This window comes from Acanthochromis polyacanthus, chromosome 6 (genome assembly GCF_021347895.1).
Source record: "Acanthochromis polyacanthus isolate Apoly-LR-REF ecotype Palm Island chromosome 6, KAUST_Apoly_ChrSc, whole genome shotgun sequence".
Classification (NCBI taxonomy): Eukaryota; Metazoa; Chordata; class Actinopteri; family Pomacentridae; genus Acanthochromis; species Acanthochromis polyacanthus.
This window is the reverse complement of record NC_067118.1, coordinates 25423443-25434297: the sequence shown is the minus strand read 5'-3', so window position 1 is coordinate 25434297 and position 10855 is coordinate 25423443.

Here is a 10855-nt window from a genome sequence, read left to right as displayed (position 1 = left end):
CTATGCAACCCATCAGTACTCATTATTCTATACTACATTGTTGCATGAGTATTCGGTGACTACTTTGACAAATACCGACAACACAACCTCTGTCAGGAGACACAAACCAAGCCCCTAAGTAAAAGTTTGTATAAATATTCTTGTGAACTGGTACTTGATGCCTATGGTGTTCAAATACTCAGACATGTGTGCTTGTACAGTGTTACTGACCAAATGGATTTTTATGGGGGATGTGGGGTGTACCTAAGTGTGAAAAGAGCTCAAAATGATGTGAAATACCCACAAAACTCTAAAAGCCACGTCTGTGAATTTGCTCACGTACCGAGCAATGAACCCTCAGCAGCCATTACTGCATCTTTACAGGAGTTTTTGAGTGCTCAGCAGCGCTCACATCTTCAAACTCGCCCTTTTTATCTCAGCTGTACACCTGCAGAGTTTCGAGGCTGCATTTTGTACAGGTGCGACGCATTTGCATGGACAAAATCTGTCCGCAGAAAGACAGAACACCTGCCAACGCACTTAAAACCACCTCTGTGTTAGTCTACACTATAGCAGGTGTCTCCATGGCCACGTTTGGCCACACAGACCCACAAGGTGAAAAAATACACCAGTCACGCCATGTCTAGACGGTAACGAAATGTTCTCATAGCTCATCTCTGAAGTATGACAAGAGGCCCCAATCAGTCATTATTTATTTGTAAGGGATCCCTTGCCAAAAAGTATTTCAATAGTTAATTCAGTTTCATAACGTTACTACTTGTGTTTATATACTGAATTTCAGTCTGAAAATTAACGACAGTACCACATACAGTCCTTTACAGTCATTAAATGTATTGTAACACCTGTATCTGGACACTCAGACACTTTTCTGAAGGTACCCTGTTGTTGGATAAAAAAGCCACCAGTGATTCAAAGCAGATGGATTTTTTTTTAATATAAGAGATGACAGAGGTTTTAAAATGCACATGAGTAATTTTACCACCAGGGGGCATTTGATCATTAAAGCATGAGGAATAGAAAAACAACAGATGAGGTGCAGCCCTGCTGGCTCTTCCCTTCCTCCTCCTCCCCCTTTCTGATTATATTATGCCCTTCCTCTCAAGTGTTGTGTCTGCGCATGAGAACATTACATCATACTTGTGAATTTAAATGATTATGAGTCTTTGGTACAAAAATGTACCATTACTTGGTTATTATTCTGCTGGCGAAGCTTCATTAGAGGGGAAACTGAGAACCAGGACAGAAAGAGGAGAGCGTTTGCTGCCTGAAATGTCTCTGGTCCTCTTTACTTACTGTAGCCATGGTGGTGCAGAGTCTTGGAGGCCAGACAACTGTTTGAGTTCAGTGGGATGCCAGGGAGCTTCGAGGCATGACAGAAACTGAGATGAAAACGTGACCGGATTATTGTGCAGTCCTCTCCTCAAAACCAAAGAGCCATTCAACTTCTAAAACAGCCTCCTTCATTTCTTTCTCCTCTGACCCTGCAGAGATGTGTGCACTTTAGGTTTTTTTTTTTCAATTTCTCTGGTTAATTCTTTGACATAGCTTTAGCCGGAAGGCTTTTCTTATGAATCTAGGACAAACAGGCATGTGTAAAATATGCAGTAGACGGAATGATTGGCTCAGAGGCAAAGCCTGAATTAAATTTTTTATTATTATTATTTTAGGAAGGATGATCATTACTGGAATCTGCAAATTATTTTTACATGAGCAAATAGTCGTCCGTCCCCCCCCCCCCCCCCCCCGTGTTTGTGTGCAGTCAAGCTTTCTTTATTAGTGGCTTTTCATAGCAGAAGCATTCTTGATGAGTGTATTAGACACCAAAAATAGATGCTGGTCTCGAACAGGAGGACAGATTCACAGGGTAATGAGTAGGCTGTGTGACTGAATCAGCCACTCGAGTTCAGACTACTTCCAGTCCACAGGATGCAGCACTCAGAGTGGTGGGGAGCTTCAAACCTGAAACAAGCTGAACTGTTCGCTAATACAGAAAATAAGTCATCGATTCATGCTGCAGAAGACAGAATCTTCAATTTGAGATTTTTCCTATCTTATAATTCAGCTGAAGCTCTGCGAGGTGTTACAAGCAGGCAGTGCTACAAATCCATTACACCTAAAATGGGGCCATTTGTTTCCTCTGTCCATTGACGAGAGTTTGGGGCTAAATGGAGATGAATTACTTGAGTGTTGCATCCTGACAATTTTGGCAGTGCACACCTGGGAGCGCAGCCGAATGTTAAAAACTCCTGACGTTTATGGAGTCAGGAATATGGCACTAGGTGACAAGAGCAGGAAATACACCCTCACATATACAAATGGTTCAATACATCCCAGCGTCCCACTCCCCCTCTGAATAATAGTGTTTTACAGTGAGCCAATGCGCTGTGTGTGTGTGTGTGTGTGTGTGTGTGAGTGTGTGAGCTTTTTAAAAGCACTACAGTACAGGGCCCTTGTGATTTGAGGGCAGTGTTGCAGGTGTAGTTGCTGTTCATCAGGTTGCCTGTACCACACAGATGTGGGAGATTATCTGAGTTACATAACACACAAATGCTGAGACAAAAAGACATCTGCTCTGCTACAACACAGCAATTAATTCACTTAGAAGAAGTGGGAAACTGTTTAGGGTTTAAGTACGGTGCAAAATGTCAGACTGGGACAGTCTGAAATGGTTTGAGGGGCAGAAAATAGAGAATGATTTGTAATGAGAAAGAGGATGGGGCTGATAATTGCAAATAACAGCACTTCAGTTTCCATGAAAGACTGTTTCCACGGAGAATGACAGAGGTCTTTTCATCCTCTTAGACAGTCAAGTGAGAAAGCCTGCAAGGAAATTATTTGGATTCACAGTTTCACACACATTTCATTGAACTTATTTGTTCACTGATTATCAAATGCAGGCAAGAAAGTGCTTCTTTAGTTTCGCTTTTTAACATGTAAAGACTGGATGACAAGACAGACTTTGAAAAGCTGCCGCTTCCATCCTCCCACTTTTTTTCTTCTTTCTTCTATTTTGCCTCTGCTCCTTTCCATGTCCTTTTAGTGCTCGGTAGATTTATCAAGTTTCCCCTCAGAGGATTAGCAGAAAGTAGAGCACTTTAATCATGTTTCCTAACTTAGGGCTGCCATCAAAGGGAGGCAGAGCTTTGTTCTGTTGAGACGATGTGGCTGATAACCCCCCAAAGCCTCAGATCAGAGTCTGCTGACATTATCCCCCCACCTCTGTACCAACTAATAACAAGGGAGACTCACTTGTGGAAACATCACTTGTGTATTGTCAGGGTTGCTTTAATAGTTAATGTATCCTCAGCGACTGAGAGCAACGGATTACGGCTACTGGTGGATTGCATTAATGTGAATTTTAAATTTTACTTTGAATAATTTATACTTGTAATACACTACATTCCAGGGCAGAGTATTTTGCTTAGTAGCTGGTTATAGGACAGCTGGCCAATAGTTTGTATAAGTCAGGCCTGAGACCCAAGAGCTGAAAAAAAGAAAGGCGGATCTGCATGTTGCACAGAGCTAAATGAAGCCGAGTAGCAATAGTAAAATAGTTTGAGATGAATGATGTTAAAGCATCAGTGTGTCAGTAATGTGTTACTGATGTAGCTGCTGCAGCTTTGAAGTGTTTTATTTCTGTTTTTATTATACATGAACAGCAGATAATCTTACAGCATTTCCAAATGTTAAAACAAGGAGGAAAGGAGAGGGAAAAGTTCTGACACACAAATCTGCCTTCAATTTTTCTCTAGTCTTTGAATTTTGGCGAAACATTGGATCATTTGAGCTTTCATTGAAATGAAAACTTGTTAGAAGAATAGAGGGAAGCAACACCTTTTGGTGGAGTTGTTAACAAATCACAGACATCTGAAATGCAATCCTGACTATGTAGTGTTTTTCGTAAGAAGTCACAAAGGTTGGGAACGTCTGATTTAATCTTTAACAGTGTCGTATTTTGAAAGCTTGGTATATTATCCTGTGTGTCAAATCTTCATCTTAAAAGCAACCAAAGCTGTCAGATAGATGCTGTGAAGTAGGAAGTGCAACATTTCCCTCTGGAATGTAGAGGAAATGAAATATAAAGTAAAATAAAACCAAATTGCTCAAGCAAAGTACCTCAAAACTGCACTTGAGTAAATGTACTTAGTTACTTTCCACCACTGAAGTGAAGTCTGAAATCTGTAATACATTAATGCATCTGTAATAGTAATCCAATTTTCTACTACACTGTAAATTGGAGGACTGAATCTTTTCTTCCACCACAGAGTACCTTACAACTCAGTTACTGAGACTACTTTCAAATAATGTGATCACTGGTCCAGAAGGTGGAAGATAATTACAAGTAAGCAACTGTGCTAATTTAAAACTTGTTAGAAGTGACACTCATGTCTCGCTTGGTGTCAGATGGTGAGAAAGGCAGCATTTGGGGCTCCGACGGAGGATATGTGAGGAAGAATAAGAGAGTGGGAGTCAGAGGGGCCGATGTGAGGGGATTAAACAAACTATGTCATCACATCGGAGTTGACAGAGTGTTGCAAACTAGCCATGAGGCTTCTTGTGCTTGGATGTGAGTGTCTGTCACTCCTTCCACTTTAATAATACACATCCACTGCCTCCTGTCAGTATTGAGCTGTGGCTTTATGTAACAACAAACTATGAAGGCAGCATCGTTATTGTACTGCTTGCCCTCGGCGTGCGTGTCTCCAGTGTACATGTCACGTTGGACAGATGTGGAGAACATCCATCCTAACTTAATAACACACTGCAGTTACAGCTAATGTTACAGTGATTTCACCAAAGGGAACGTTGCGTAATAACAGAGAAAAGCCCCGTGTTAACAGACGACAAGATGCTTTTAGTTGTGACATCTATGAGGCTAAACAAAGTTGAAATCGTGTAAAGGCAAAGGCGGCAAAAGGACAAAGTGGCGCAATTAATCTTCATGTGCTCTGAAGCTTTACTGTGTAAAACTGATGCTGCCACCGAGAAGAGCCCATAATCACACTTCCATCCAAATCTAGCAGGGCGACAGAGACGAGATCTCCAAAGCTGTGAAGCAAGGGTAGGATGTGACAGTGATTGGTGGGTGTGTTGCGGATTGGTCCCGTATTTCCTTTTGAAGTTGAACCACTCAGACAGAATCTTAAATGTACTCGGCAAACAGTCTGAAAGTTCAGTGGATCTCCCCAAAGAGAAGCTACTTTAACAAGCCTCTGTGGTGTTGGCGGCAAGAAGGACATTCGATCCGGTGTCAGAGGCCAGCAGCGGTGTCACATCTGAGTCCGAGCTGCTTTCATCATGCGGCTCTTTGTAGATTGCCGAGCCGAGAGGGTATCAAGCTCACTCCGTAGAACTGCAAAGGTCAAAGGTGGTCCGGAAATTCGGAACTTTTAGAAAATTATCTCTGTCACTTAAAAAATGAAGCAGAGCCAGAGATGGACACTGAGAGGTCAGAGACTGTCGCCCTGAAAGTCTGCACTCCAGGTGAATAGGACTCATCAAGCGGACAGCCTCCATGTGTGTGCGTGAAAGCAAAGTCTTCCAGCTCTCAGTTCTGTCCAAGAGACCTGCTTCCAGAGAGAACAATGATTGAAGAGAACGAGTCATTTCCGCTCCTCTGCCCTGCAGCCGCCAGATAGCACTTCCAGCTGGAGATGGCAGACAGATTGCATCTCATCCGTATGCAGAATGCAAGAACCGCTGTCATCCCCACTTCGCTGCAAGCCAGGGATCGCTGGTAGAGGAGGAGGGGTGGCAATCAATATGGAGAAAGAGGGGCTGATTGAATATTGGAGTACACCGGCCTGATCTAAACAGATCCATGTTACTGCTTGGCCATTTCCAAGCAGAGACAGGTGTTATGAGTCTGCAGAGCCCCAGAGCAATCCGCATGCCGGAGTTTGATGGAGTTTCTCTGAGTGCGATGGGAAAAAAAGAGAGCAATCTGAGCAAGACATGATGCTTCTTGTGAGACCTAAGAGAGGAGTTGTCAAACTGGGTTTGGTGTGATGTGGTTAGAAGTAAATAAGTGAGTTCAAGGTTTTTGTTTTGTTGTTCACGGGGGTCCAGAAAGCTCAAAGTGAGCTCAAAAACTAGATACAGCATGAGAGAATAAGGAAAGCATCTTCACTAAATTCACAACATATGTGCAATACGATGCGGCAAACACAAAAAGTACTATGTAAAAACAGAAAACACTATTAAATGATCAATACCAGGCTACAAAAATCTATTAGAACTGAGAAACACAGACACGAGTTGTGATGCTAATGATATATTTGTTGATTTTAGTCCTTTAGTTTGTGATCACAATACATTTGCAGGTGTGGATACTTGCAACACATCTATCCATTTATTCAAATAAACGATCAAGACAGAGACGGTGAAAGGACTTGTGTTCAGGCTGTTAGTGGAACAACAGTAGTTGAATTTAACCAGAAAGCCAAGTATTTCATATTTGTCAGTTTTGGTCACCCTGGGAACATCTTTCGCATTGTTGTGAATGCTGCTTTATACGTCTTTAGTTGTCTTTTCTTTGCAACAGATGCAGAATATTTTGCATCATAAACAACTACACTCAACAAAATATAAACGCAAAACTTTTGTTTATGCTCCCATTTTTTATGAGATGAACTCAAAGATCTAAAACTTTTTCCACATACACATTATCACCATTTCTCTCAAATAATGTTCACAAATCTATCTAATTGTGAGCAATTGTGATGTGAGCACTTCTCCTTTGCTGAGATAATCCATCCCACCTCACAGGTGTGCCATATCAAGATGCTGATTAGACACCATGATTAGTGCACAGGTGTGCCTTAGACTGCCCACAATAAAAGGTCACTCTGAAAGGTGCAGTTTTGTTTTATTGGTAGGGGGGGTCCACTCTTCAAAGGCTGTGCGAAGTTGCTGGATATTGGCGGGAACAGGTACACGCTGTCGTATACGTCGATCCAGAGCATCCCAAACATGCTCAATGGGTGTCATGTCCGGTGAGTATGCTGGCCATTCAAGAACTGGGATGTTTTGGGACGTATTTTTTCTACAAGAACAGCTGGAACATTCAAAATGACAAGGTTACATAAAGATCATTTAATAATTCACTGGTGGATTATCTGACTTTGAAGCATCTGTTTGATTTTAGCAGCACTCTCGGCCACTTCATGATGATGCTTGATCACCAGTTAATTAATTCAATGACTTTCATGCAGTATGGACTGATGCGCTGCCAAGGTAGGCTTTTATTCATTAGCATTTTGGGTTCTCCATACATTAATAAGTATTCAGCCTTCAGGCTAACCGCTGCCTCTGCTCACAAGTACAAACAAGCATCCTTGCAAACTGCAGCAACAAAAGAACAAGGTATTGCCTAATTCCAGGTTCATTTTAAAGTGATGCACTGACTCCACTATCTGAAATTCAACCAGCTAAAGTGTTTTATTATAATGAGGCTGAACATTTAAAAATACTGAATGTGCATATAATCTGTAACAGGTGCTTTTTAACAAGCATTATTTGCAAAATTAAAGTACATGATTCATCATTTATTAAAGGCCACTTGTGAAGCAGAAACAGGAGGAAAATAAGAGCATCTGCAGCAGCACGCTGCATGCCTCTGGCTACACAACAGGGCCGATGGCTTCATTAGTGAAGGGCACTAATTAGGATTAACAAGCCTTCTCCACAACAAGCTGACACTCCTGCTCTTGAACCACCTTCTGTGTTGACTTTTTATAGGTTTACTATAATCACTCTTTGAAGCAGACATCACATGGTGTCCTTATTAAGAGCCGGTACACTAAACTGGGGACACGAGCTCGGAGTAAATCTAGTTAAAGTGAGTTTAAGTGGCAATTTTAGACAATTGCAGTCAGATATTTTAGCTTCATGAATACTATTAAAGGATACAGCGCAGTAGTTTTGTTGCTTGGTTGGCTTAAGCACACATTTTTAGGTAAATTCACTTGGATGCTCTGTCGCCAACAGCCAGATGAGACTATTAACAGCATTTTAGCATCTATACACTAAATATAAAGCTACAGATAGCAGCCATTTAGCTTAGCTTAACTTGTATCTAGCATGTCAATACAGAAACCAGTGCATCAACAACGAGTTGTGGCTTTATAAGAAGCTGCAGAACCACTTCTTGGCCCTGTGGAGTGACTTTTACCTGCATCTTGGTGCAAGAGGGGCTGCACAGTGAATCAGTGGTTAGCGCTGTCACTTCCCTGCTAGAAGATCCCCGGTTCTTTTTGTGGAGGTTGAATGTTCTCCAGCTTCCTCCAGCAGTCCAGAAACATGCTAAGAATAGTTGGTAATTCTAAATTGTCCAGAAGTGTGAATGTGAGTGTGCTTGTTTGTCTCTATGTGTAGCCCTGTGGTAGACTGGTGACCTGTCCCCTGCCTTTACCACAAGTCAGCTGGGATAGAGTCCAGCCCCTCTGGACACTAATGAGGATTAAGCGGTGCATAGATAATCAGTCCCTCCAGGATTTCGTGGGCATTTTTCGTGATTGTTGCGGTCAAAAATGCTTGAATTCGCGGCAGCTTTTCTAAAAAATTCCGATAAAGGTTGCGATGTTTTAAGTTTATTTGTTGTGATGAAATTGCGGGAGACGGTGACAATTGCTAAAAAGCTGCATTTTTCCAGCTTGTAGAACATGTTTCAACGCTGTAATTGACCATATCTATTCCGAAATTATTTTGCGTTCCAACCCATTTCCACAAAAGCTGGCACACCATAGTGGGAAATTAGCAGCAGTCAGATACTGGTTTAACATGACGTGGTTGGTAGATTAAAAAGTTAATTTCACATCCTGGCACACGTGTTTACACACACACGCTCGCGGCTTGTCACGTGAACTAACAAGAACAGCACTGAGAGAGCGCAGTCCTCCACCAAGCACCAAGACAGGTGTGTGTTCTGCATGTGTACATACCAAATCGCGTGACCTAAATATGTAGCGGGCGACGGGAATTGATGGGACTCAGAAACACCCCCACAATTTAATCAACTGTTCCTTGTATCATTTCCGATACGTCCACAGTGGTGGATTTGTTGTAGGATCACAATCATGTGATCGTCAGCAGGCCGCTGAGGTAGCATTCACCTGTTGCCATGGTTACCATGCCGCTATCAGACGCCGCGCTGCTATGAATCCTTAACAAATCTGTGGATCCAAACTTTAAGCTGTGTTACTGCCGAAGTCTAATCATTTGGTCCTTGAGTCATTTCTGACCGACCCTGAAAATTTCATTCAAATCCTTCAAAACCTTCATTCTTTCGGTGCTCTAACGGATCCGGATGCAACAGTTTCCATCATGGTGATTTGTCTGGTCTGTTGTCCGCTCATTTCAGCCGTTCCAATGTTTCGTTTTTTTTTTTCAAAGTGTATCAATCGATGATTTTTTTTTTTGTATTCCACCACAATATTGCACGAGTGTAGAACAGTTTAGCTCTGCTTTGGTGAAGAACATCAGTGAATTAATTGTTTATCACCGTCTTCAGCAGTATTTTTTTGTTGATAAATGAGAGATATTAGTATCACACATGTCTGCATCTTCAAACCATAAACAAGGAAGTGAATTCGGTGACATACGTGAATTAGGTTTGCGCTGGAAGCTGCTATGATTGGTGGAACTCACGGGAGGCGGGCCAAAATTGCGGGAAAGTTGCGGTGATTGGACAAAATTGCAAGGTTGCGCAAGATTCGCGGAGATTGTTTGATTTCGTGCGATCGCAACATCACGAATTCCTGGAGGGACTGGATAATGGATGGATGAATGGAAGAAGATGACCTGGTTGGATGAACTACAAGTATATTCACAAAATGCAGATGTGTGGGTGTATGGTTTCCCTGTGGTTGAAAAGGCAGCTGGATGCCTTATGGGTAGAAGGTTCAGATGAGCCTTTCACTGTCCAGAAGTATAAGGACGCAATAGGGAAGGCGTACCAGAGGATAACACGATACATATGCACTGCAGAGAATTTTGAAACCAAATCATCACTGTGTCCGTGCCATAGAATAAGGAGGGGCTTAATTACATTAAATTATGTTTAACTAGAATTACTTTCTGTAGGACATTTTAGTACACCTAAAATGCCAGTTACTGAACCAGGATAGCGATATTTAGAAGTGATTTTGTATACAAAAACATGATCTGAACATTTCAAGCCCACTTATAATCATTTTGTGTTACAAAATCCTGAATCTGTTTACCTGCACTGGTGCTGGGTTGTGCAACATCCACTTGTGCATCAGTAGCAGGTGTCTCCACTTTGACATGCTTTAAAAAAGTTATGTTTTTGCCACATGCACAGCAAAAGGCATCAGAAGCTCCAAGCACAGATCCACAGAATGGACAGTACATCTGCAAAAGAAAAAAGACATGGTTTAGGTATGGAGGACTGTAATAAGGGAATCTCTAATAAATTTAGCTTATTTCTCAGGCTAATCTACAAATGCAAATGTGCTGCCTTGCAACGTCTGGAGTAACATACAATAAAATAAATGCCACGTATGTGCAGCATTATATGTAGTGATACAAACATAATCATAATAAATATACTCGAATGAAAGTCACATTACCGTTCCCGTTGTATTTTTATGCACAGTCATTCAGGCAAAGACACTGGTTCAGGCAGCTGTCCGGTCCTGTCTCTCTCTCTCTCCATCCCATTACGGCGAGAGCGTCTCCTGCTCCGTTCGTAGTGACCGGTAATGCAGCGTTTTTCATTGGAAGATCGTTTCTTGGTTTTGAAATCGTTTTTTAGTTTGCAGATCGTTTCTTGGTTTGGAAATCGTTTCATGTTCTGGAAATCGTTTCTTAGTTTGCAGATCGTTTCTTTGTT